This window comes from Eschrichtius robustus, chromosome 5 (assembly GCF_028021215.1).
Source record: "Eschrichtius robustus isolate mEscRob2 chromosome 5, mEscRob2.pri, whole genome shotgun sequence".
Lineage (NCBI taxonomy): Eukaryota > Metazoa > Chordata > Mammalia > Artiodactyla > Eschrichtiidae > Eschrichtius > Eschrichtius robustus.
In genome coordinates this window covers 12,764,725-12,788,224 of record NC_090828.1, presented here as the reverse complement: position 1 = coordinate 12,788,224, position 23,500 = coordinate 12,764,725, and positions in this window count along the sequence as shown.

Genomic DNA, 23,500 nt, shown 5'->3' with positions numbered 1-23,500 from the left:
CTCACACACATACGTGTGTATCAACCAGCCATTGAATATGGACTGCTCTTAGGGAGGAAGCATGACCTAGGGCAAGGAGCTCTCGCCAACTGAAGGAAAGAACACTCAACTGAGAGAAGTCAGCCTCCAAAATCCCCAGCAGGTGAAGCGATAAGAGCCTAGGTCCTGAGGGGTGGAGTGCATCTGGGAGACACACCACAGCATCCACTACACTGGCCTTGCCAGGTGACTTCCTGAGAGGTAGACCTCTAAATTCTCTATCTTCTTCCATACTTTCATCAACATTCTGTTGTATGCTTCTCCTTCCACGACTCAGCTACCATTGCCCCTACCTTCTCTCCACGAACTTCTCAATATCCTCGAGACTCCCCACAGAAAATTCTGCCTTTTTCCTTGGTTTAACTAAAACCTAACCCAACTCTTAGATGTGGCTTTTTTCTCTAGCAACAACCACTTATTTTCCTTCATCCAGCCAGAACGTGTTAATTCAGATGGGTTAACATTCTCCTCCATCCTCACTGCCAAAACTTTTCTTCTGCGTCCCTTTGAAACTCATAATAACTGGATATTTTATCTTCTACTTTTCCTCCTTTTTACCAACTAATGATGTCCTTGTCACTGTCTCACATTTTTCAAAGATGCTGGCCCTGCCTCACGGTATAATTTTATACCCTGCATCTTGGCACCATCTAGGGTGACATCATACTCACATGAACAACTTGTGAAACACCCGAGTATCATTATACTCAGAAAGCATGGCCCACAGACCAGCAACATTGGCATGACCTGAGAGCCTTGTAGAAATTCAGAAATTCAGACCACTGCAGAATTGATTTTAAAGAGCAAGAAGACATATAAAGAAAAGGTTATTTTAGTCAGTGGGAAAAAATATGACAGTTTCTCCAACAGGAAAATAGAATGAAAGTCTTAAGCTGTAAATTGGGGCTGAGAAATCAGAGGAAAAGGAGATCAGAGTGGATGATAGTTCAGTAAAGGTAGGTTGAGGTCAAATCATGGTCACACAATTCATGAGAAAGAGTGTGGATATTCAGATGTTGATTTTTCAGATAGTGGTGGTATGACTAAATCTGATAAAAATTAGAATAAATTAATATAAGGAGCAACAAAGATTTAGAAAATAACTTAGGAGACCATTATGGCAGAGAGAAACCAAAAAGTCTACATTCTCTGGATAAATGGGAGAATCTAGTTCACACTGCTACACTGTGAGCTACAGAATCACTCTGGCAAGTACTCCAGAATATAAATTCCAGAGCCCAGTTTCCAAGATTGTTATTCAGGATATCTGGGATGATGCCAGAATGTTATTTTTATTTTTATTTTTTTGGCATTTCCCCTGTGAATACTTCCTGGTTCAACCCCTGCATGTAGGTGTAGTAGTTGGCAGATCTTGCTGTTAACACTAATGTTCTCCATCAAAGGACACCTCTTTTTCCAGTTTTATAGAGGGGAGGTGTACTACCTTTATTTCAACCTAGAACGGTCCTAAAGAAACAGAAGCAATTTTAGAGAGTTAGTCTGCCATCTAATATACAAAATATAGGTATATGTTCTTTATTGAGTTTTAATCAGGTTACTACCTGGAATCCCTAAAAGAATTGGCTGACCGAATTGGCTACAGAAGACTTCAGACATCTCTAGGATGAAGTCTCCATAATTTAAAAGATAAACAAAAGTCTGGGAGAAACTTTACTACACTGCATAAAAGAAGCAAAGGCTCTCATTATAAAGAATTTCTAGGGGACTTCCCTGGTGGTGCAGTGTTTAAGAATCCACCTGCCAATGCAGGGGACACCGGTTCAAGCCCTGGTCCAGGAAGATCCCACATGTCACGGAGCAAGTAAGCCCTCAATCCACAGCTACTGATTCCGTGTGCCACAACTACTGAAGTCCACGTGCCTAGAGCCCTTGCTCTGCAACAAGAGAAGGCACCACAATGAGAAGCTCGCACACCGCAACAATGAGTAGCCCCTGCTCGCCCCATCTAGAGATAGCCCACACGCAGCAACAAGGACCCAACACAGCCAAAATAAATAAATAAATAAATTTATTTAAAAAAATAAAGTAAAGAATTCCTAGGAATCATAAAGAAAAAGATCCAAAGAGGGATGGCAAAGGATCTGAACAGACAAGTCACAGGAAACAATACAAATGGCCAATGTAGGTAAGACTTGTTCTATCTCAGGAATAATCAAAAAAGGCAAATGAGGAATCAATGTGACATTATTTTTGTTTAGGTTATTGGCAAAACTTTTTTTTTAATGATGATAAACAGTGATTGAGAGTGTGTGAAAATGGTAGTCTAGTGGTATCCAACTTGTGGGAATATAAATTGTTTTTTATCCTTTTAAGAATAACATGGTAACATCTATAAATTTAAAATTCTCATACCCTTTGGCCTGGCAATTCCAATGTAATCTAGCCTGCAAAAGTACCAGCATTATGACCAAAGATTTCTGAGAACGTCAGTTTTAGGATTATTTATAATACTAAAAAAATTGGAAATAACCTAATTATATATCAATAGAATAATAATAAAATACAGTAAACCATGAAATGTTTTCCAGTATTTCAAAGGATGAGGTATATGTATAGGTCCTAATAGAGAAAGATCTCTTTGGTATATTAAATTAAAAAAAAAAAAAAATCAATTCACACAGTAATACATATAGTATGATTGAACTTACTATTTTTTAAATGTATATGGTTGCTTGTATGCATATATGCATGAAAAAATATTTTACAAAGTCTGGATGGGTATAACATAACTGTGACTACTTCTGGGGAAGGGAATAATTTGCCGAAGTGGGAGTTCGTGGAAAATTTCATAATTTAATCTGTATAGCACTGCATTATATATATATATTTTTACAATATAAACATATCCTTGTATAATTGAAAAAAATAAACAATATATATTAAATTCGTCCTAATATTGGAGAAAAACTATCAAGTTAAAGAACTCTCAAAGGAAAAACAAAGCTCACCTTGACTATCACTGTTCTAATACTAAGAAAAAAACCCTGAACTGCCCTGCTATGCTTATCTTTGATTGAATCCTTAATACTACATTAAAAAAATTAAAATATAACTATGATTAAATAAAGGGTTTAGAATGTGGCTATTTCAAAATGTAAATTTGGGTTAAATTTAGTTTGCTTGTTCAATTTCCCCCTCTCTCAAAGCCTTAGCTGATAAAAGCTGTTACAGTTTTGAGTGTGTGTGTAACTGATTCTGAGGCAAGATAAAATCATTATCACATAAGAAGGTATTTCCCATTTCATGCTAGTCCCTCAGCTTCGTTGCATCTCTATATAGGTCATATTTCTCTAACTGAAGAGAGTGCACTTTATAGACTGGGTTGACGCCTACCATTCTCATCCTTGCTGTGAGATCCATAGCCGCGTTAACGCTGATAAAGCATCTGTGGTCCTTTCCACTTTAGAAGCCCCCTGCAATCCTTCCCTAAACTGCTGGGGGTCGTCATTTTTACAACAGGAGACCGCTTGCATCAGGGAAGTTCATTTTAACACTTTGCCCTGTTATCCATGGAAAGGGAAGTTCCACCCAAATCCCAGGAGTGCTTTAAACTTTATTTCCGAGGTTAATTGGACTCACACAAAGTTCGCTACCTTCCCCAAAGGGGGGCGTCTCCGCGTAAAAATGCCTTCCAATGGAGAATCCATCGTGTGATAATACAAGACAGAGGTAGCAACGTTTGGAAAGAGAGAGGATGGAATTTCCTTTTTTTATGTGTGTGTGGTGGGGAGAGGGAGAAGAGAGAGAGAGAGGTGGGCAGAGAGAGAGAGAGAGAGAGAGAGATGGATGTGTATTTTGTCTATGGGAAGGAATGGATCTCGTAGTGGACAGCATTCTTAAAAAACGAAGGAAAAAATATATAAATATATATACACATTTTTTCCTCCTGAATAAAGGAGGTGAAGCCGATCTCTCTCTATTTTGATCCTAATCCCTTCTCTCCCGCCTCGAGTGGCCCGGGTGCACCCTCTCTTTTTAATAAATGGCTGGCAGAGCAAGCTATTCACGCTCTCTCCTTTGATCACCTCCGAGCTGTCAGCCCGTGCCGCAGTTTTCCTCCCAGCTCTTGTTCCTGCCTAAAAGTGGAAGTAATACCCCCTGAAAGAAATACCCTAGGTGTCCTGCAGAGCATCAATTTCTTCTTTTGCTTCTTTTTCCCTGAGGCCCACCCTCCCAGCTTGAACAAATCCCCCTCTTCCTCCCTCCTCCCCTCTCTGCAGAGCCCCGGTTCCTTAGGAGACACCCTCCGCTGTGCGGGTGTGAACCCCCCCCCCGCCCCGGGCCCAGCTGTCTGAGACGCTACCACCCGGCCAGACGGGGGACGCTCCGCCCCGCCCCTCCCCCCGCGCCCCTCCCCCGCCCGCGGGGAGCGGCTCCCGCAGGCATCTGTGTTCGCGTGTGCTGCCTTTTGCTTTCTGGAAGGCACGCATTGTTTTCCGATGGATGCGGCCTTTCTCTGACCCCCCAAATTCTTCCCTTTCCCTTCCCCCGTCGGGGACTTGGGTTGGCCCGCGGCCTCCCCCCGGATCGGCGTTGGGGTCTCAGCATTGGGGAGGCGGCGACCCTGCTCCCACTCAGCTGTGAGCCTTTGCGGAGGCGGCTGCTTCCAGACAGGGCATTGGACACATTTTCCAGCGCGTGTTTCCCGTCTCTTGTTTACAGCTGAGATTATAAGCAGCCTGTGTCCCCTCTTATCATCGTGTCAGGCAGTGATCGATAGTTTGTAAATATTATTCAAAGGAAATAATTTGCGAAGGCAAACAATGACAAGCAGAGTATATGGATCTTGAGGTTTGTCCTTAATGTGTTTACCAGAAGGAAGGGAAAGGGGGCTGCGAAGTGGGGAAATGATTTGGTGGGGGGGGCGGGGGGGGGGGTGGGGGAAGCAGGACTCCAAAGGATTCTGATTCTGTGACAGTGACATAACTAATTAAATTTAATGTTGCTTAAAAGCCTTTGCTCTTTTCCTGAAATTGCTCGAAAGTATGCATTATTTAAAAAAAAAAAAAAAAAAAAAAAAAGATGTAGAAAGGGGAGGACTTAGAATGACTGAATACAACTCATTGTGCTGGCTGAAAAATGTCAAACTGCAGTGGAAAGAAATACAGCATTGCAGGCTGGTGTGCTGAGGCCCTAGCTAGGGAAGCTGGATCTGCTAAGTGGAAAATTCCTGCGGAGGACGTGTTTCCATTTCCAATGGGAAGAAAGAGGGTGTTGTTGGAAGCTGGCAATTCTTTGGAAAATACAGAAAATACAAGGGAGATGACAAAATGACCTCACTGAACTCTGAGAAATTAAGCAAACAAATCGTTTCAGCCAACATACCACATTCTTATAGTGCCTGTGCCTGAATAACAAGGCTGAGCTACACGTTCTAGAGGCTGAAATCTCAACTCTCCCTCCCTGGTCCCCCAGGTCTCCTGAGAGGAAAGAAATGATATTTTAGGCATTGGCAGGGCTAGAGGAACAGGACTGCAGGAGCGTGTATGTGAGGACACGTGTGCTTAGGGACATGTTGACTTTGCATCCTGAATACTAAAATGATGGTGGCACTTTTGTTTATTAGCAGAGGATTTCAACTTAGGTTCCTTTTTTTTTTTTTTTTTTTTTCTGATGGAAAGAACCTCAGCTCCTAAGGGGAGTTCACCGAATTTTACTAGCCAGGGCTGGTTTCTGTAAGAAGTTAGTGGGGTTTCTTCAAAGGATAGCTTGGATTATGTCAGGAAGAGCTAGTAGTTAAGGGAGCAGAGGCGAGACAGAGCATATTTCGGAGGCGACGTGAAGGCATCTTCCTATACCTGTCACTAGAATTAAATTTTATGTCATCTAAACATATCCTGGTAGAGAAAAACGGAGGCTAATCAGAAGCCATGATTTTCATTGTTCTGCAAAGCTTCTGTCAGAAAGAAAGGGAAAAAAAAAAAATGCATCGAAAGTTCTATGCACACACACAATGCAGCCCAAATGATCTTCATTTGCTATACCGATCCTTTTTCTACCAGACCTACAACATACCGAGAAGCTGAAAAAACGTGTTTTGCTTTTATGGCAGTGGGGTGTGTGTGTGTGTGTGTGTGTTGGGGTGGGTTGCGTGGCACTTTTAATAAAAATCCCTGTCCATAACAGTCTGAGATTTAAGTGACTGTTGAATTGTATTGAAAAATCTTTACGACAACTATTTGCCATTTTTAAGTTATTTTAATTAAAAATCACAGATGACTGAATTTATGTGGTCAAACTCCCACCTGCTAACAAACCCAAAGCATAAATCAGTATTTCTTGTATCATTCAAGTGTCTCCTTGCATTTCAAGTTTCCCTGAGTATGTAAATTCAATGCTATGATGGAAAATTTTCAGGGACATTTATTAAGCTAAGTCAGATTGCCAAGGTAATGCTGATAATTGAGAAAATGGTATATTGTTAGTTATTATATATTTAAAATATAGATGTTCTTGTCCTTACAAACAGCCCACTTAGTCATTAAAAAGAAAAGTTCAAAGAGTTCTCTTGAGATATAATGCATAGACCATAAAATTCACTCTTTTTAAGTGTTCAATTCTTGAGATATAAGGCATAGACTATAAAATTCACTCTTTTTAAGTGCTCAATTCAATGGTTCTTAGTATATTTACAGAGTTGTACAACCATTGCTACAATTTTATTTTAAAAACCCTTAAAAAGAAATGTTGCAATCATTTACAATCACTGCCCATTCCCACTTCTGCCCTACGTGAATGCTAATCTAGTTTCTGTCTTTCTACATGTGCCATTTGGGGACATTTTATGTAAATGGAATTGTACAGTGTGCGTGTGTGTGTGTGTGTGTGTGTGTGTGTGTGTTTGGTTGCTTTCACAGAGCATAATGTTTCTGAGGTCCACCATGTTGTTCCTTTTTATTGACAGATAGTATTTCATTGTACGGTTATAACACACTTTGTTTATCCATCAGTTATTGGACATTTGGGTTGATTCCACTTCTGGGCTACTGTGAATAGTGCTACCATGAACATTCATGTACAAGTCTCTGGGTGTACATATGTTTTCTTTTTGGTAGGTACCTAGGTGTGGGATTACTGGGTCATCTAGTAAATATATGCTTAACTTTTTAAGGAAGCGCCAAACAGTTTTTTAAAGTGGCTGTGTCATTTTTCTTTCTTACCAATAATGTTTGAGGGTTTCAATTGCTCCACATTCTCACCAAAACTTTTTATTGTCTATCTTTTTTATTGTAGCCATTCTGATGGGTGAGAAATGGAATTGTATCATGGTTTTGGTTAGTATTTCCTAACGACCAAGGAGGTTTACATCTTTACATCTGCTTATTAGCCATTTGTGCATCCCTTTGGAAGAAATGTCCATTCAAATCCTTTGTCTATTTTTCAGTTGGGTTATTTGCTTTTTATTATTGACTTGTAAGAGTCCCTTTTATATTCTGGAATGAGCCCCTTATTAGAAATATGAGTTGACAATATTTCTCCCTGTCTGTGGGTTGTCTTGTCACTTTCTTGATGGCGTCTTTTGAAGCACAAACATTTTTTAAAATTTTGATTAAATTCAATTTATCAAGTGCTTTTCTTTTATCACTTGTGCTTTTGTTGTCATATCTAAAGTTCTTAGAGAGTTTTAAACTATTTTATTATTTCCTTTTTAGGAAAGAAAGACCTGAGATGGACAACATTCTAGATTCAATCAAAAGAACATAGAAAATGAATTTGAGGTTGCAAGCTTTAAAGACTACCTGATTGCTCGACCTTGATAAGCCTCACTATGCACTTCTTTAGTCAACATTAAGTAGGGTCATAGCTGAATTTTTTAGGGTCCAAGACAAAAAGAAACTAGATCCAAATTGAGGGGAAAAAAAACCCTTTTTAAAAAATTTCAGAAATGCACCCATTTTTACTCTTCCCTTTACTTCTCTGTATTTGCAAGTGGACTTCTTGGGTGTAATAGGAACAGAGAAGTAAATTTTAAGCCACTCTTTAATACCTTCTTAAAGGTAAAAATGGATATTTGTAATTTATTAGACTGACAAATGTAGTTTATTTTGAATTTAATAGTATTCTTATTTTCAATTCACATTTGCAAATTAGAATGAAAAAATGCCTTTTTATGTATTTAAAATGTACTCTTCAGAGACTTCCCTGGTGGTCCAGTGGTTAAGACTCTGTGCTTCCACTGCAGGGGGCACGGTTCGATCCTTGGATCCCTGGTTTGGGAACTAAGATCCTGCATGCCACATGGTGAGGCAAAAAGAAAGAAATTCACTCTTCAGTGTTGTTCCAGACAAATCCTCTACAGAAGAAAGTGGACCTAACATATTATTTACCCAATATGTATTATTTTAGTAACTTGCTACATGCCTATCACTGTATCAAAATAGATAACTGCAATAGTCCTGATGATTTATCCTTTAAAACATTTTACAAAGTCAAGTATAAGAGGTTTGGATTTGAGAACAAAACCACTGATCCGCCTTTATAATCTGAAGATTCCTGTTGATAGGGCCTCTCTGAGTTCCAGAAGGCCTGAGTCATTTCCAGTTTTTGAGGTTCCAAGTATATTTTAAAAGTGACAGAGTTGTGAAATTGTAGTATATCTAAAATATACATTAATACTTTTTAACATGTATAGTGCAATATGCGTATTCACTCATAAGATAAATTTCAGGATTATAAAAACTATCAACTTATGGTGTGCCATATTTATGGTGTGCCACGTTTAGTGTATTTTAGCTTTAGAGACAAAAGTTTAAAGGTGATGATGAACATCTTTCAATCTGGTTCCTGTATGTCTGGGACTATGTACAATTTTATTTGAAGACGACATCAATAATCTAAATTTGAAGTCATTTATCACCTGCTTACCCCGTGAAAGTATGCTGTGTCAGAAGATTGTCCTTATCTTTTCCACCAAATACTGCCGCTTCTGTGGGTGCCCATGTTCTGATATGACTCTGTTGGAGAGGCTGACCTTTCCCTCCACCTGGAATGAGCGCTAAAACACTGATAGTAGAAGATATCACACACCAGAATCAATGTCAACTGTAGTATTCAATGGAGATGCTATTGCTATACTACTAACCTGATGCATTTTTATTTCTCCTTTAAATCACTGAACACCTATATCCTTCTGCTTCCCAGAGAGACTCTTGTGGATTATCACCTGAAAGTCTGAAAGGGTGGGTAAGAGACTTAGCAGGAAAATGGGTTCACGGGGCAGGTTTGGATGAAAGATGAGGTCAGAGTGAGCTAACTAGACCATGAAGTTTACTTAAGGGAGTTCCTTACAGGAAGAACGACAGAGGGAAGGTCATTCTTTCCAGCCCCTGGGGATTGGGAGAAAGAAGGAAAACAATGAAAGAAGCAGAAGGGTCTCCCACTCCACCCCTGGCCCACCCGCTAGCTGCTTGATAAGGACAAATCCAAAGAAGATAGTGACTTTAGTAAAAGCCAGACAAGTTGGGGGCAGGTTTGTGGGGGGGATTCTAAGGTCATTATGGTTTTTTCTTCTTTCCATGGTTTGAGCTCTGGAAGGAAATTATCTTGAGAGCTGCCCCATACCTATCCGGGGCACTGCTTTATTAAAGTAACCCTGTCAGGGCAGCATGGTTAGAAGAAGGAGGCCTTGATGTTTAGCAAGCTCTAGCTGCTGTCAGTTACTGTTTGGAATGGACAGGGGCCCCCAAATAGCTCAAAGCCTGGCCAGGTTGCCTGCTAGTATCTTCTACCATATTCTGGAGTAAACGGACAGCAGCAGTATAGTGGATACCTGGGCTTGGATAGATAAAGCCATTAGTGCTTCCAGAAACAAAATCACAAAAATCACATTGCAAGTTGAAAAAGAAAAAAAAAACACACACAACTTTTTTTTTTTTTTTTTTTGCGCTAGAGGTAGAGGGAGAAGGAGAATCTAGATTGATTCTGAGCAATGCCAGTGGAAGCTTAGTATCTTAAAAGCCAGTTTAAATGATTGAATTTTACTATAAATTCCAGATGAGCAATGTGTTAAGTCATGGCTAGATCAGAGAAACAAAACTAGCAGGTTTTATGTATATGAAGTGATATATTGCAAAGAAATGGCTTACATAATTGCAAGGGCTGCCTAGGCAAGTCTAAAGTCTGTAGGACAGGCCGTCAAGAAGGATGGGCTGGAAATCTCAGGCATGGGCTGAAGCTCCAGTCCATAGGCAGACTTTCTTCCTCTTCAGAGAAGCCTCTGCTCTGCTTAAGGTCCTTTTAAGTGTTTGGATCATGCCTACCAGATAGTGTAGGATGATCTTCCTCACTTAAGTCAACTGATTATGGACCTTTATCATCTCTACAAAATACTTTCACAGCAACACCTAGATTAGTGTTTGATTGAATAACTGGGCATTTTACCCTAACCAAACACATAGAAACTACCATCCCTGGGAACTAGGTTCATTCTTCCACCAGGCCTTTATCTCTCAGTGGGCTGCCAAGAGGAAGACTAGATACATTTCATGAAGAAGTCACTCCTTCTTTTCACAATTGAATTGTCCCATGAGTGTATTTGTAAATGCAATTCTGCATGAGAAAGTCAGAGAGATGCTTAAACATGGTCTGTAGGATCAAGGAGGTGATCTTCCCAGTATTTTCCACCTGGGACAGAACCAAAGTATAAAGGCAGGATCTGCTCTGCTAACGAGTTATAAGAGAACCACCTTTATTTCAGACTTTTGGCCTCCAGAACTGTGAGAGGATAAACTTCTGTTGTTTTAAGCCACCAGGTTTGTTGTGATTTATTACGGCAGCCCTAGGAAACTAATAGAAGCATACTGTAAATTTTGCTTTATTTAAACAACTTGAAGGGCGTATTGGAACTATTGCTACCTCAAGACATCCTTTGGGCTTTTTTTTTTCAGAGCATTCTTTTTCCTTCTTCTCCCTAAATAAGGAAACAGACATAACTAAAAAGTGCTCATAAGGAGAGTTTAAAAAAATCACACTTCAAGTAGTCTCTAGGATTTCCACTTTGCTGTATTCAGATGGCTTTTAAAATTTTCTCTGATCACTGAGGAAGCACATTCTTCATCTCAGTAAATAGTCCCACCAAGCATGAGCCAAGGAAGCCATCCACGTGAAGTCTGCTTTTTGCCCTCTCTCTCCAAGACCATGTTTCAGCAAAACACAACATACTTCCAACATGCCTGTCTTTCCATCTTTACAGCTAGCACCCCTGCTCTCCCCTGCTCTCCCTGCTTTAGTTATTTCTTCCCTAATATGTCACTCTGTGTATAAAAGCCAGGATAATATTTTTAAAATTTCAGTCAGATCTTGGTATTCCACCTCTCTGCCCCCAGCTTAAAAAATCATCAAAGGTTTTCCATTGCAACTAAAATAATATCAAATTCCCTGACCGTGCCCAGTATGGTGTGAGCCCTGCCAACATAGCCAACCTCATTTCATACCCTCTCACCCTTGCTCACTGTGTCCCAACAACTCTGGCCTAACTCCTCTTTGTGAAATGTAGGACGGATTTGCTGATGTCTGGGCCTTTGCACTGGCTGTTTTCTCTTCCAGAAAATTCTTCCCTTGGAGTTTTATCTGGCTGGAACTTTCTTGGCATTCAAGTTTCCCTTCAGATGTCACATTTTCAGAGAAGCTTTCCCTAACACTTCCCAAGTTGCAAACTCTTATGTTAACCCTATTATTTATTTATTTATTTTTAAACATCTTTATTGGAGTATAATTTCTTTACAATGGTGTGTTAGTTACTGCTTTATAACAAAGTGAATCAGTTATGCATACACATATGTTCCCATATCTCTTCCCTCTTGCATCTCCCTCCCTCCCAACCCTATTATTTTTGTCATTGCACTTATCACAAATTATACATACCTGGTTGTTTACTCACTTAGTTATTGTCTGTCTAAATTCATTAGAAGGTAAACTTGAGAAGCAAAACTTTGCCACTTTATTTATTTTTCTATCCTCCACACTTAGAACAATGCCTGGCACATAGTTGATATCCAATAAATACTTAATAAATATTTGTTAAAAGGATGAATATGTAAATATTAAAACAAGGTGATGTGCTATATCTATATAAACTATGAACTACATAGAGCTTCATATATAGGCTATATATTAAGATCTGTTAACTTGCATCATTCTGACTTTTAATACCTCCATTATCTTCTATCTACAACTCTCTTGACAATCTATAAAACGTAATAAATTTAGTAATGTTTAATGATATGCCCAATCTTACCAACTCTAAGACCATTCCTCACCTGAGGAATCAAAAGCTGTAAGAATGGTACCATTTTTCCCTGTGCCTTATAATTCATCTGCCATTTGTTCACATTTGAATTATTCTCCAATAGCCTAAGGCAGCAACTCCTATCTGGGCATGGCTGACACCATGGCCACAGTGTGGGAGTAATTTACAATAGGATTTGCTGGTTTGGGATGCCCAAGGTAAAATAAATAGGAATTAAGTTTCCAGTTAATTTGAGTTGTTTGGGTTGAGAAGAAAGCAGCTAGCTATGAGAACAAATCACAGAGAGTAAAACTTTTGTTCTGTGGAAAGACCCCAACTTGAAAATATTTCTAAGAATGCTTCCTTCAGATATATAATACAACAGAGTCCCTTGTAAGATATGTTGACCAAGTTTCTGGTTGGCAGCACCATAACTTATGGTATAAAAATGTCTTATTATTTTTTAGAAGGGCTACATTTAGAGGCACTGCATGCAATGACTCAAAACATAGACCACCATAACTTCCCAAATTTGTCTTCATATGTTAGACTACCAACATAGTACTGGATCTGTGTCCAGAAGGGTTCTGTTCTCTTCTATTTTTTTTTTGTTGTTGTTTTGTTTTCGTTTCGTTTTGTTTTGTTTTGGGCTGTGCCGCACGGCATGTGGGATCTAAGTTCCCTGACCAGGGATCGAGCCTGTGCCCCCTGCAGTGGAAGCAGGGAGTCCTAACCGCTGGACCACCAGGGAATTCCCTGCTCTCTTCTATTAGATATTAAAACTTATACAATTCACTAGAAGACTGAACTGCTTTTATATGACATTTAAAACAGGAAACAATTGTATAAATTCATATTAAAATTCTTAAGAGTCTCAACAGTGTCAGAAGTTTATTTATTTGGACAAAACAGCTAAAATTTCACTGTAATAACAAATGCTGTACTGTTTTGTAAATGAAATTAGATCATATTTTACATGACACACAAAGAAATGGATGTGATTATAGCATAGGTCAAAGTATGACTGTGACCCTGGCATACATAACAACATCTTAAGATTCTTCTTTGATGGACGGACAAGTACTTTCCTCAATGTGTGATACCAAGAATTGCTTTTCTAGGTGAATTCAATTATAAAATTATTTTTATTACATATGCTCTCCTCTATGACATAATCAATTCTTCTCACAACCCTTACAGATGTTTTCATTGAACTAGGGTAAATCAATCATAGCCTTTGTGCTAGAATGTTAATTACAGTTTTCTTTCCTTTACAGTTTTTCTTTACGGCTCCTGGAGATCATGTCTTAAGTTGTTTATGAAAAATCCCATCTTGGACAAAGGGAAATTTGGTGTCACTGTGTAGATGAGACTTCTACAAATAAAACAAAATCCTTAATCGCATATATCAGACACCAAATCTTCATTAAGAACCTTTGGGGTGGGGTGAAACATGGGGAAAGGTCTTCTCTGGTTCCTGTGAAAAGTTCCCAAAAGCTTTAGACCAAATCCTCACTCCTCAGAGTTGATGTCAGCTTCAGTCTCTCCACCAAAGTACTTTGGGAAAATTATAGCTACCATTAAAAAACAAAAAACAAAACTTGGCATTTGGGAAAATGAGAAGAAATAAATCCCATTATTCTTTATATAAGTTTAAAACCATCTGTGTAGCCAGGACTCAGCTGCTTGTATGTTTTGCCCCTGCATTTGAAGGTGGCAAGAAGTCATCAGAATCCCTCCGTACAATATCATACACCCAGCGCACTGCCGCTCCAGTCTGTGAGTCCTGAGGTGGAGACTCCCTAGACATATGACGGGTGGTGAATTAAACGCACCAAAGTTTTCTTCACAGCAAAAGTCTGCTTTAGTGAAAATACTTCACTTTCCAGCATTTGATTTTATGTGCTGTAACTAACAGAAATGATAGTAAATCTCCCCAGATTGAATCTGACTATGAAGGGCTAGAGGGAAGAAGAATTAAAGCTACTGTATCATGAATTTAGATTCTTAATATAAATAAGTATAATTATCAGCCGTGTCTTAAATTGTACGGAAATTTCTATTTCACCATTAAGAGGATTTGTCAAAGTGAAAAACACTTGTAGTGTTATTAATGTGTTAAAATTATTTTAAATGTATGTATATTATAGATATATGTTATATTTGTATTTTATATAATTTACATATAATATATAAAATATATTAATATATATCTTCTATTTTATATAAGATATATAAATCTTATTTATATGTATAGATAGATAGATATAAGAGCTTGGTATATTTCACGATTTAGTGCTTGCTTGAAATTTTGATTAAAAGTGGTTTGGTTATTTATAACAACAACAAAAAAAAGAGAATGACACTACATGTCTGTGTTTGAAACTAAAAATTATATAAATTAAATGCTTTAAAACCAATACTGGCATCCTTGTATTATTGTACTTTGCTTTTTGTGCTTCACAGATACTGCATTTTTTACAAATTGAAGGTTTGGGGCAACCCTGCATCAAGTAAGACTACTGGTGCTATTTTTTCAACAGTATTTGCTCACTTTGTGTTTCTGTGTCACATTTTGGTAATTCTCCCAGTATTTCAAACTTTTTCATTATTATTACATTTATTACAGTGATCTGTGATCAGTGATCTTTGATGTTACTACTAAGATTTGCTGAATGCTCAGATGGTGGTTAGCATATTTTAGCAATGAAGTATTTTTTAATTAAGGTATGTACATTTTTTAGATATAATGCTATTGCACACAATAGACTACAGTGTAGTGTAAACATAAATTTTACATGTACTGGGCAACCAAAAAATTCATGTGACTCACTTTATTGTAATACTTGTTTCACTGTGGTGGTTTGGAACTGAATTTGTGATTTCTCCAAGGTATGACTGTACTTTTTTTTTTAGCATTTTGTATTCTCGAGAAAACTTTAACTTTGGGATACAGGTTTCCCTTGCTATCCGAAAGTAGAGTGGTGCTATGGAACATTTCATAAACCAAAATGGCTTAAATCAAGCAATTATGGATGCTGAATGCTATTTTCGCTTTTTGCCTTTTTTTGTAAAAGTGAAACTCCTCTTTAGATTTCTTTCAGGTAGCAAAAACAGATACTAATGTAGGTCTTCCATAAAAATGAAGTGGCATAAAGCAAACTTTCAAAAAGTGGGGTACACCTGTAGTAAGAAAAAGTCACAGGCTAAGGATCTTTAAGGAATGTAGAACTGGGGAAAAGAAAGGTTCCTAAAATACAGCTTAATAGCAAGGGCCCAGGGAGAAAATGATCTCTTTTTCAGTAAAAGATTCATTTTTCAATCTAACTCTCTAGATATAACAAGTATGGGAATTTTGTGATAAATTCTTCTTAAATTTCAAAAAGTGATTAAAAATTAAGACTATGAAAATTATTGCTAACTTTAAGTATATAAGTTTCTCTTTAATGGATTCAGTAAAGTCAAATTTCCTAGACATTAAATAATAAGAGGCAAAAATCATATATATGACCCAATTATCTCTAAATTCATTGTAGTTAAAGGAAATATTGGTGAAATGAAACCATCTTAGAGAATTTTGAAACTGAGCTTTCTAAGCTTTATCCATAAACTCCAGGTAGAGCAGAATCCCCACCTCTTTCCTTTTTATCACCAGCAATTGAAAGACTTCCAAAAACTTAGATCTTGGTGCTGTGAGAATGCCTGTGCTCTCAAATTAAAAGTCAACTGAAATCAAACTCACCCATTAGATGAGAGAGTACGAATGTCCGTAGAGCAGCATGATTTGAGTGCAAGCTCTGGTAGAATGTACTTGTAGCTGACCCTACAGATGCTCTGCCTCTTTACTCTTATCCTCTTTTGATCTCAGCTGTAGCTGGACCAGACATTGGCCACCAATTCAGACACTTGTGCTCACAGCCTCTCACAGCAGTATCATTTTGGTTTTCTGCCCAGGAGCTTCTTGGAAGCTGCAAAAGCCCATTGGCCCTCTGCAGAACCTGCAGCCTGGGAATTCAGAGGAGAAAATAACCTTAGGACAGCCCTCCTTCAATCAAGGGAGCCTGACAGGTGGTGGAGAAAGTCTCTTGCTTCACATTTTTCTGCAGACAATTCTTGCAAGTTTCCCTGGAGAATTAAATCATTTTGCCCACAACAGTGACCTCTAGAGCACACTCTTACACTGGCTTCCTCCTTCTCTCATTTTCCCTGTTTCCTCACTTCATCTTTCTGGGATCAGCTCCCAAATGAACTATCTTCATCCAAGTTCTAGTTTCAGGGTTTGCTTTCTGGGGAGCCCAAACCAAGAGACATAACTCTTCATTGCATCTCAGTTCAGTGATTTCATAAAAGTGGGGAAAAGACAGATGTGATGGTTCTTAGCTTTCGGCTTGGGGCCAATTCGTCTCACTTCAATCTGCATGAAAATTGTTTTAGGAAAAGGCAAAAAGATATTTCAAAAACCTCCAAAACGTCTTGCTTATCTCCTTAACATTGATTATTTTAGTGTGTTCAGCATTATTTGCATTCAATGTACAGGTTTTGCATCTTGTTTCATTGCTTATTTACATCTGGTTCAAACATTGCAATGCATTTATGTCAAAGAGTGTTCTTCCTATGTTTTCTTCTAAGAGTTTTATAGTGTCCAGTCTTATATTTAGGTCTTTAATCCATTTTGAGTTTACTTTTGCGTATGGTGTTAGGGAGTGTTCTAATTTCATTCTTTTACGTGTAGCTGTCCAGTTTTCCCAGCACCACTTATTGAAGAGGCTGTCTTTTCTCCATTGTATATTCTTGCCTCCTTTAATCAAAGATAAGGTGACCATATGTGCATGGGTTTATCTCTGGGCTTTCTATCCTGTTCCATTGATCTGTATTTCTGTTTTTTGTGCCAGTACCATACTGTCTTGATTACTATAGCTTTGTAGTATAGTTTGAAGTCAGGGAGCCTGATTCCTTCAGCTCTGTTTTTCTTTCTCAAGATTCCTTTGGCTATTCGGAATCTTTTGTGTTCCCATACAAATCATAAAATTTTTTGTTCTAATTCTGTGAAAAAAGCCATTGGTAATTTGATAGAGATTACATTGAATCTGTAGATTGCTTTGGGTAGTATAGTCATTTTCACAATATTCATTCTTCCAATCCAAGAAAATGGTATGTCTCTCCATCTGTTTGTGTCATCTTTGATTTCTTTCATCATTGTCTTACAGGTTTCTGAGGACAGGTCTTTTGCCTCCTTAGGTAGGTTTGCTCCTAGGTATTTTATTCTTTTTGTTGCAATGGTAAATGGGATTGTTTCCTTAATTTCTCTTTCTGATCTTTCACTGTTAGTGTATAGGAATGCAAGAGGTTTCTGTGCATTAATTTTGTAATGAACTTTACCTGCAACTTTACCAAATTCATTGATTAACTCTAGTAGTTTTCTGGTGACATCTTTAGGATTTTCTATGTGTAGTATCATGTCATATGCAAACAGTGACAGTTTTACTTCTTCTCTTCCAATTTGTATTCCTTTTATTTCTTCTTGATTGCCATGGTTAGAACTTCCAAAACTATGTTTAATAATAGTGGTGAGAGTGGACATCCTTGTCTTCTTCCTGATCTTAGAGGAAATGCTTTCAGTTTTTCAGCATTTAAAATGATGTTTGCTGTGGGTTTACCGTGTATGGCCTTTATTATGTTGAGGTAGGTTCCCTCTATGCCCACTTTCTGGAGAGTTTTTCTCACAAGGGATTAATCTCCAAAATATACAAACAGCTCATGCAGCTCAGTATCAAAAGAACAAACAACCCAATCAAAAAATAGGTAGAAAATCTAAATAGACATTTCTCCAAAGAAGACATACAGATGGCCAAGAGGCACATGAAAAGAGGCTCAACATCACTAATTATTAGAGAAATGCAGATCAAACTACAATGAGGTATCACCTCACACCAGTCAGAATGACCATCATCAAAAAATCTACAAACAATAAATGCTGGAGAGGGTGTGGAGAAAAGGGAACCCTCTGGCACTGTTGGTGGGAATGTAAATTGATAGTCACTATGGAGAACAGTAGGGAGTTCCTTAAAAAACTAAAACTAAAACTACCATGTGACCCAGCAACCCCACTACAGGGCATATACCCAGAGAAAACCATAATTCAAAGAGACACATGCACCCCAATGTTCATTGCAGTACTATTTATAATAGCCGGGACATGGAAACAACCTAAATGTCCATCGACAGATGAATGGATAAAGAAGATGTGGCACATATATACAATGGAATATCATTCAGCCATAAAAAGGAATGAAATTGGGTCATTTGTAGAGACACGGATGAACCTAGAGTCTGTCACACAGAGTGAAGTAAGTCAGAAAGAGAAAAACAAATACCATATATTAACGCATATATGTGGAATCTAGAAAAATGGTACAGATGAACCTATTTGCAGAGCAGGAATAGAGACACAGAAGTAGAGAACAGACGTGTGGACACGGCTGGGGGGAAGGGGGTTGGGATGAACTGGGAGATTGGGATTGACATATATGCACTACCATGTGCAAAACAGATAGCTAGTGGGAACCTGCTGTATAGTGCAGGGAGCTCAGCTTGGTGTTCTGTGGTGACCTAGATGGGTGGGATGTGGGGGTGGGAGGGAGGGCCAGGAGGGAGAGGATCTAGGTATACATATAGCTGATTCACTTTGTTGTATAGCAGAAACTCACACAATATTGTAAAGTAACTATATCCCAATTGAAAAAAAAGAAGACACATTGCAGTGTGGAGGAAATATAATTAGACTCATGTGCTGCCCACTATCACAGTGTACTGCATACAAACTTATGTACTGAGTTCATTGTGTTAAATAATAGGAAAGCTGACACTTAAGTAGGTATCTTCAGTGCATAGTTTGTATATGTGTTTGAGTGTTTAGTGAAATTCATCAGAGATTCTAGGTGGGCTAAGAGCAAATCATTATTTTTCCAATTAAAAATAATGGAAAACAAGCTGTAGTTCTCTGAAAAGTTTCTATCCAACACATTTTAGGAATAGATTAGATATGAATAAAAGAGATTCCCATAGTGCTTACTACTTCTTATTACTGGAGATTAACAATGTCTACCCAAAACAAACTAGTAACAATATTTCACCCACAGTGATTTAGATAAATACACAACAAATACCTGGTTAAATTCAACACTTTTGTGTTTCTGCAGCAATTTTTATCAGACCTTGAATAAAGAAAACTATAGCAAATGATAAACCAAACTTATTAGATAGAAATTAAATGAGAGAAAAAGTAATTGTGCAGTTATATATTTAAAATGTATCCTACACATTGTAGCCTATATACATTAATATGTAATTATAGAATAAATGATATCAAAATACAATAGGATAAAATATATAATTGTAGTTATAAATATAGAATTACATATTATCATACTTCTTTTTCAGAATAGAGAGGGTTATGCATTATTTTTAATTTACCTTACTATCTTTGCAAATATTTAATAATGTTAGAAGTATGTGTGTGATATCACTTGGTTAGTTGATTTTGGTATCCAAATAAAAGTACAAGTGTTCACCTGCCTGTGTATATTTGTATAATTTTAAATGTATTGAATATATATATTAAAAAGAACTATCATAAATATATACATATGCATGCTAGTATGCGTTCTGAGAGAGGCAGAGAGAACAAAGTGAGAGAGAGAGAGATTTTTGTCCCTATAAATTTTGAATGAAATTGATTCAAGTTTCCTTTGGCTTCATGTCATTTGAGTAAACATTTTGAGAGGATGTATTAACTATCTTGTAGAATTTAACTGTGAAACTATTTTAAGTCAAGTTCAATCAAATTACTACTTTGGGGTATTATTTTCAGATTGTTCATGATTTCATTTTACTTGGATATATAAAATTTCCCCCAAAAATGCAATGACTATGAAAATTGTTTACAGCCACTTAAAGCAGAGGAAATTACAGAACGTTAAGTCCCTCCCATCTCCCCTGCCCCTTATAAAACCTCTTAAAACAGCATGATCTGATCTATCACATACATTCAGTCTTCTAATGTGCTCCACAATTCAAATTCATTTGTTATTAATTTTTGATAAAATATTCAAGTGGTCTGCTAATGTGCATGCTGGAGAAAAATAATGTATAATTGGGTATTTTTTTTAATTAAAGTAACTTAAAAAAAAAAATAAAACCATAGCTCTATTTGAATTTGAATTGCCCTTAACCTCTTCAGGAGGAAGACATAAAACTGAGCTCAGCCAGAGCATAGTGAGCTTGTGAGCCAGCACCTTTGGCAACCATGGGATTCCTGCCCTGCAGGAAGCCCTACCACAGAGCAGCTATGGCAGGAATTAAGAGGACATCAAAACCTCAAACAAGCTACACTCCAGTGGGTTTGGGGAGAAACAAGACACTTAAACATTCCTGGTATGGTTTCCTTGGAAACATCCATAACAACAACTCTGTAATACTATGGGTTTCTGTTTTCTTAACCCTTCAGGGCATCAATTGAATGAAAACTTCCTTGAGGAAATATTTCAAGTGACTTGGTGGACTGGAATAAATTAATCTCAATAATGTGTGGCCTTCTGACCCCTTCCCATAGCCCAAGGTGCGGGAGCCAGCGTAAGGGGGGCAGTAAATCAGGGAGACGGAGGAATGTACACATTCCAACTTGACTTTCATGAGAGTTTACTTCATAAAAGAATTGCATTGGCACTGTTTAGAGGTGACTTGTGTCGAAAAATAACAAACACAACAAGCAATAAAAAGTTAACTACCTGTGGAAATCCCCATCAAATATATTTAGTAAAGGGGAAAATCCCAAACCCAAAGGGATGTATAATCACATTATCTAAAATGACAGAAAACAGCTAACGGCCTTGAATCATGTGGATTCAAAATGAAATAAAGGTTTATGAAAATTTTATTGGGCCAACTTTATCTAACTTATAACTCAAAGGAAATAATTCAGAGCAATCATCTCATTCAATTAGCTGAGAAAATTATGCACTTAGGAAAGGTAGGGATGGGAAAAAATGTATAGGGATGTTACAGTCATTAAAACTTTTGAGGTGTACTATAAGAAACACGATTACTAAGAGGTTTAATTATTTGGCATGTACTAAACAAAATAATTAGATTATGATAACTAATAATGACTGTAATAACTATAAGAATAATAATAGTAAGAAAACAAGGAAGAATAGAAGAAACAGAATGTCTTCTACTAATTTAAGATATTTAAAATTATCAGTGATATACCATCTGTGAGAATTTTTCTTAATTGGAATTATTCATTAAAAATGTGATCAGATCTATAAACACAGATTATGTTTTTCTTAAATTATTACCAAACAGGAATACTGTGGAGCTGGAGTAAATTAATAAACATACTACTCAAAAATATACTTGTTAATTCCTTCATCTAAGACTAATATCTTTATCAATCATTATATAATCTATTTAGTTAAATATCTTTTTAATTCGTAAATTTAATTTTAAAAGCCTTCTCTATATTGAATAGCTGATATTGATGATCAACAGAGTCAAGGAATTCTATCAAATAGAATCTTGATTTAAGGAAGTTTTGACATAACTGAGCTCAAATTATTTGAGTTTAAAATACATTATTTATAAATAATTATTTGAGAGTAGTTACGAAGTCATAACACTTGTGATTTCCATGAGATTAGACTGCTAATAATATTATTAATAATATTAATTAATGATTCTTAATAACAGTAAATTTTTCTACATCTTTAAACTACTCAAAAAGGAACTTACATTTTTCAATGAAACTTTTTTAGATTATTTAAAAAACATTTACATGATAAATGATCTATGTTATCAGAACACACAAGTATTGTTCTATTTTAACTATGAATGCACCATAAATTGAAATATATAGACACTATATAAACTATCCTCTTCTACTTCCTGTTTTATACCTCTAGGCCTAGTCAGGCTTGTGACCACAAGGAATGTGGCCTTTGTTCAGACATAAAAGATGGCAGACAGTGGCTCCTCCGTCTTATCCATTCAGACAAGTAGACCTCATTTCCTCATCCAGTGAGGCCCCAAATGTTTTCAATAATGTCATGCTCAGGCTGCTGAATTAGTGAGAATGCTGTCTTAAAGAAAGGCAAATAAGAGGGGAACACTTTTGGAGAGAGAAGTTGTCTACATTTTGCCCAAAAGCTACTAGTTCATGAAGTGTAAGTAATTTATCACTTATTTGATGAATGTAACAAGTTTATTGACTCATTTACAGGTAAAAATGAGTAAATCATCCAGTTTCTGAGCATTTCTTATAATTTCTGATAAAGGATCTGATAAGGTCTAAGAAAGTATCATGGTTTCCATTTAACACCTGTTTCCTACCTCAGGGACTTCAAGTTCTTCCTAGTATATCTGCCTTTTTCCTTCCTACTTGACATGAGAATTAAGATACTGGAACAGAGTGAACAAGTAAGGCATGAAACATAGAATTCTTTGTCCACTTAGGATACAGCACAATTTCATGGCAGTTCACTCTTTGAAACCCTTCAATGAATTCTCACTGCATGAAGGAGAGAGATTTCCAGGCAATTGTCCAAGTGTTACACTCTATAGGCCAAAAAACAATTTGAAAGGGAAAGAACAAGTAAGAAGGAATAATGAATGACATTGATAAAATAATGCTTTTCATGAAAATCAAGTTTGATCAGGAAGGTAACAGCATGCTCTTCTAGAAATCATGGAGACATCTATGTTACAATTGGCTACAGAAAATCTAGATTAGAGAAGACACAAGTTTTTCTTCTGGATCTGCCAAGGAGATATATTCCCTAGGAAACATCTGAATACGTGACAAGATCTTCAAATAATGCAAGTGTGGTGTTTTATCCAAATGATAAGCAATGTGCCAGAGTCCAGGAGAAGGAGATGGGAAAACATAGCAAAAGAAATAAGGCTGAGGATCCAACACTTAACTTGAAGCAGGTCTAACCCATCAACAAATAAGAAGCCCTACATAAATTACAGCTCCCCTGGGAAACAATTTAGCATCTACTTATGCTTGTTTATTTTTGTTATCCTCTTTTAAAATTTTTATTGTCCTCTTTATCACTACCCATGAACACATACTCATTAAAGATCCTAAAGATCATGTCCGTTCTCTAGTCCAGATCTGCCTGATTCCAGACAGAATCTGAGCATCCTGCTTTT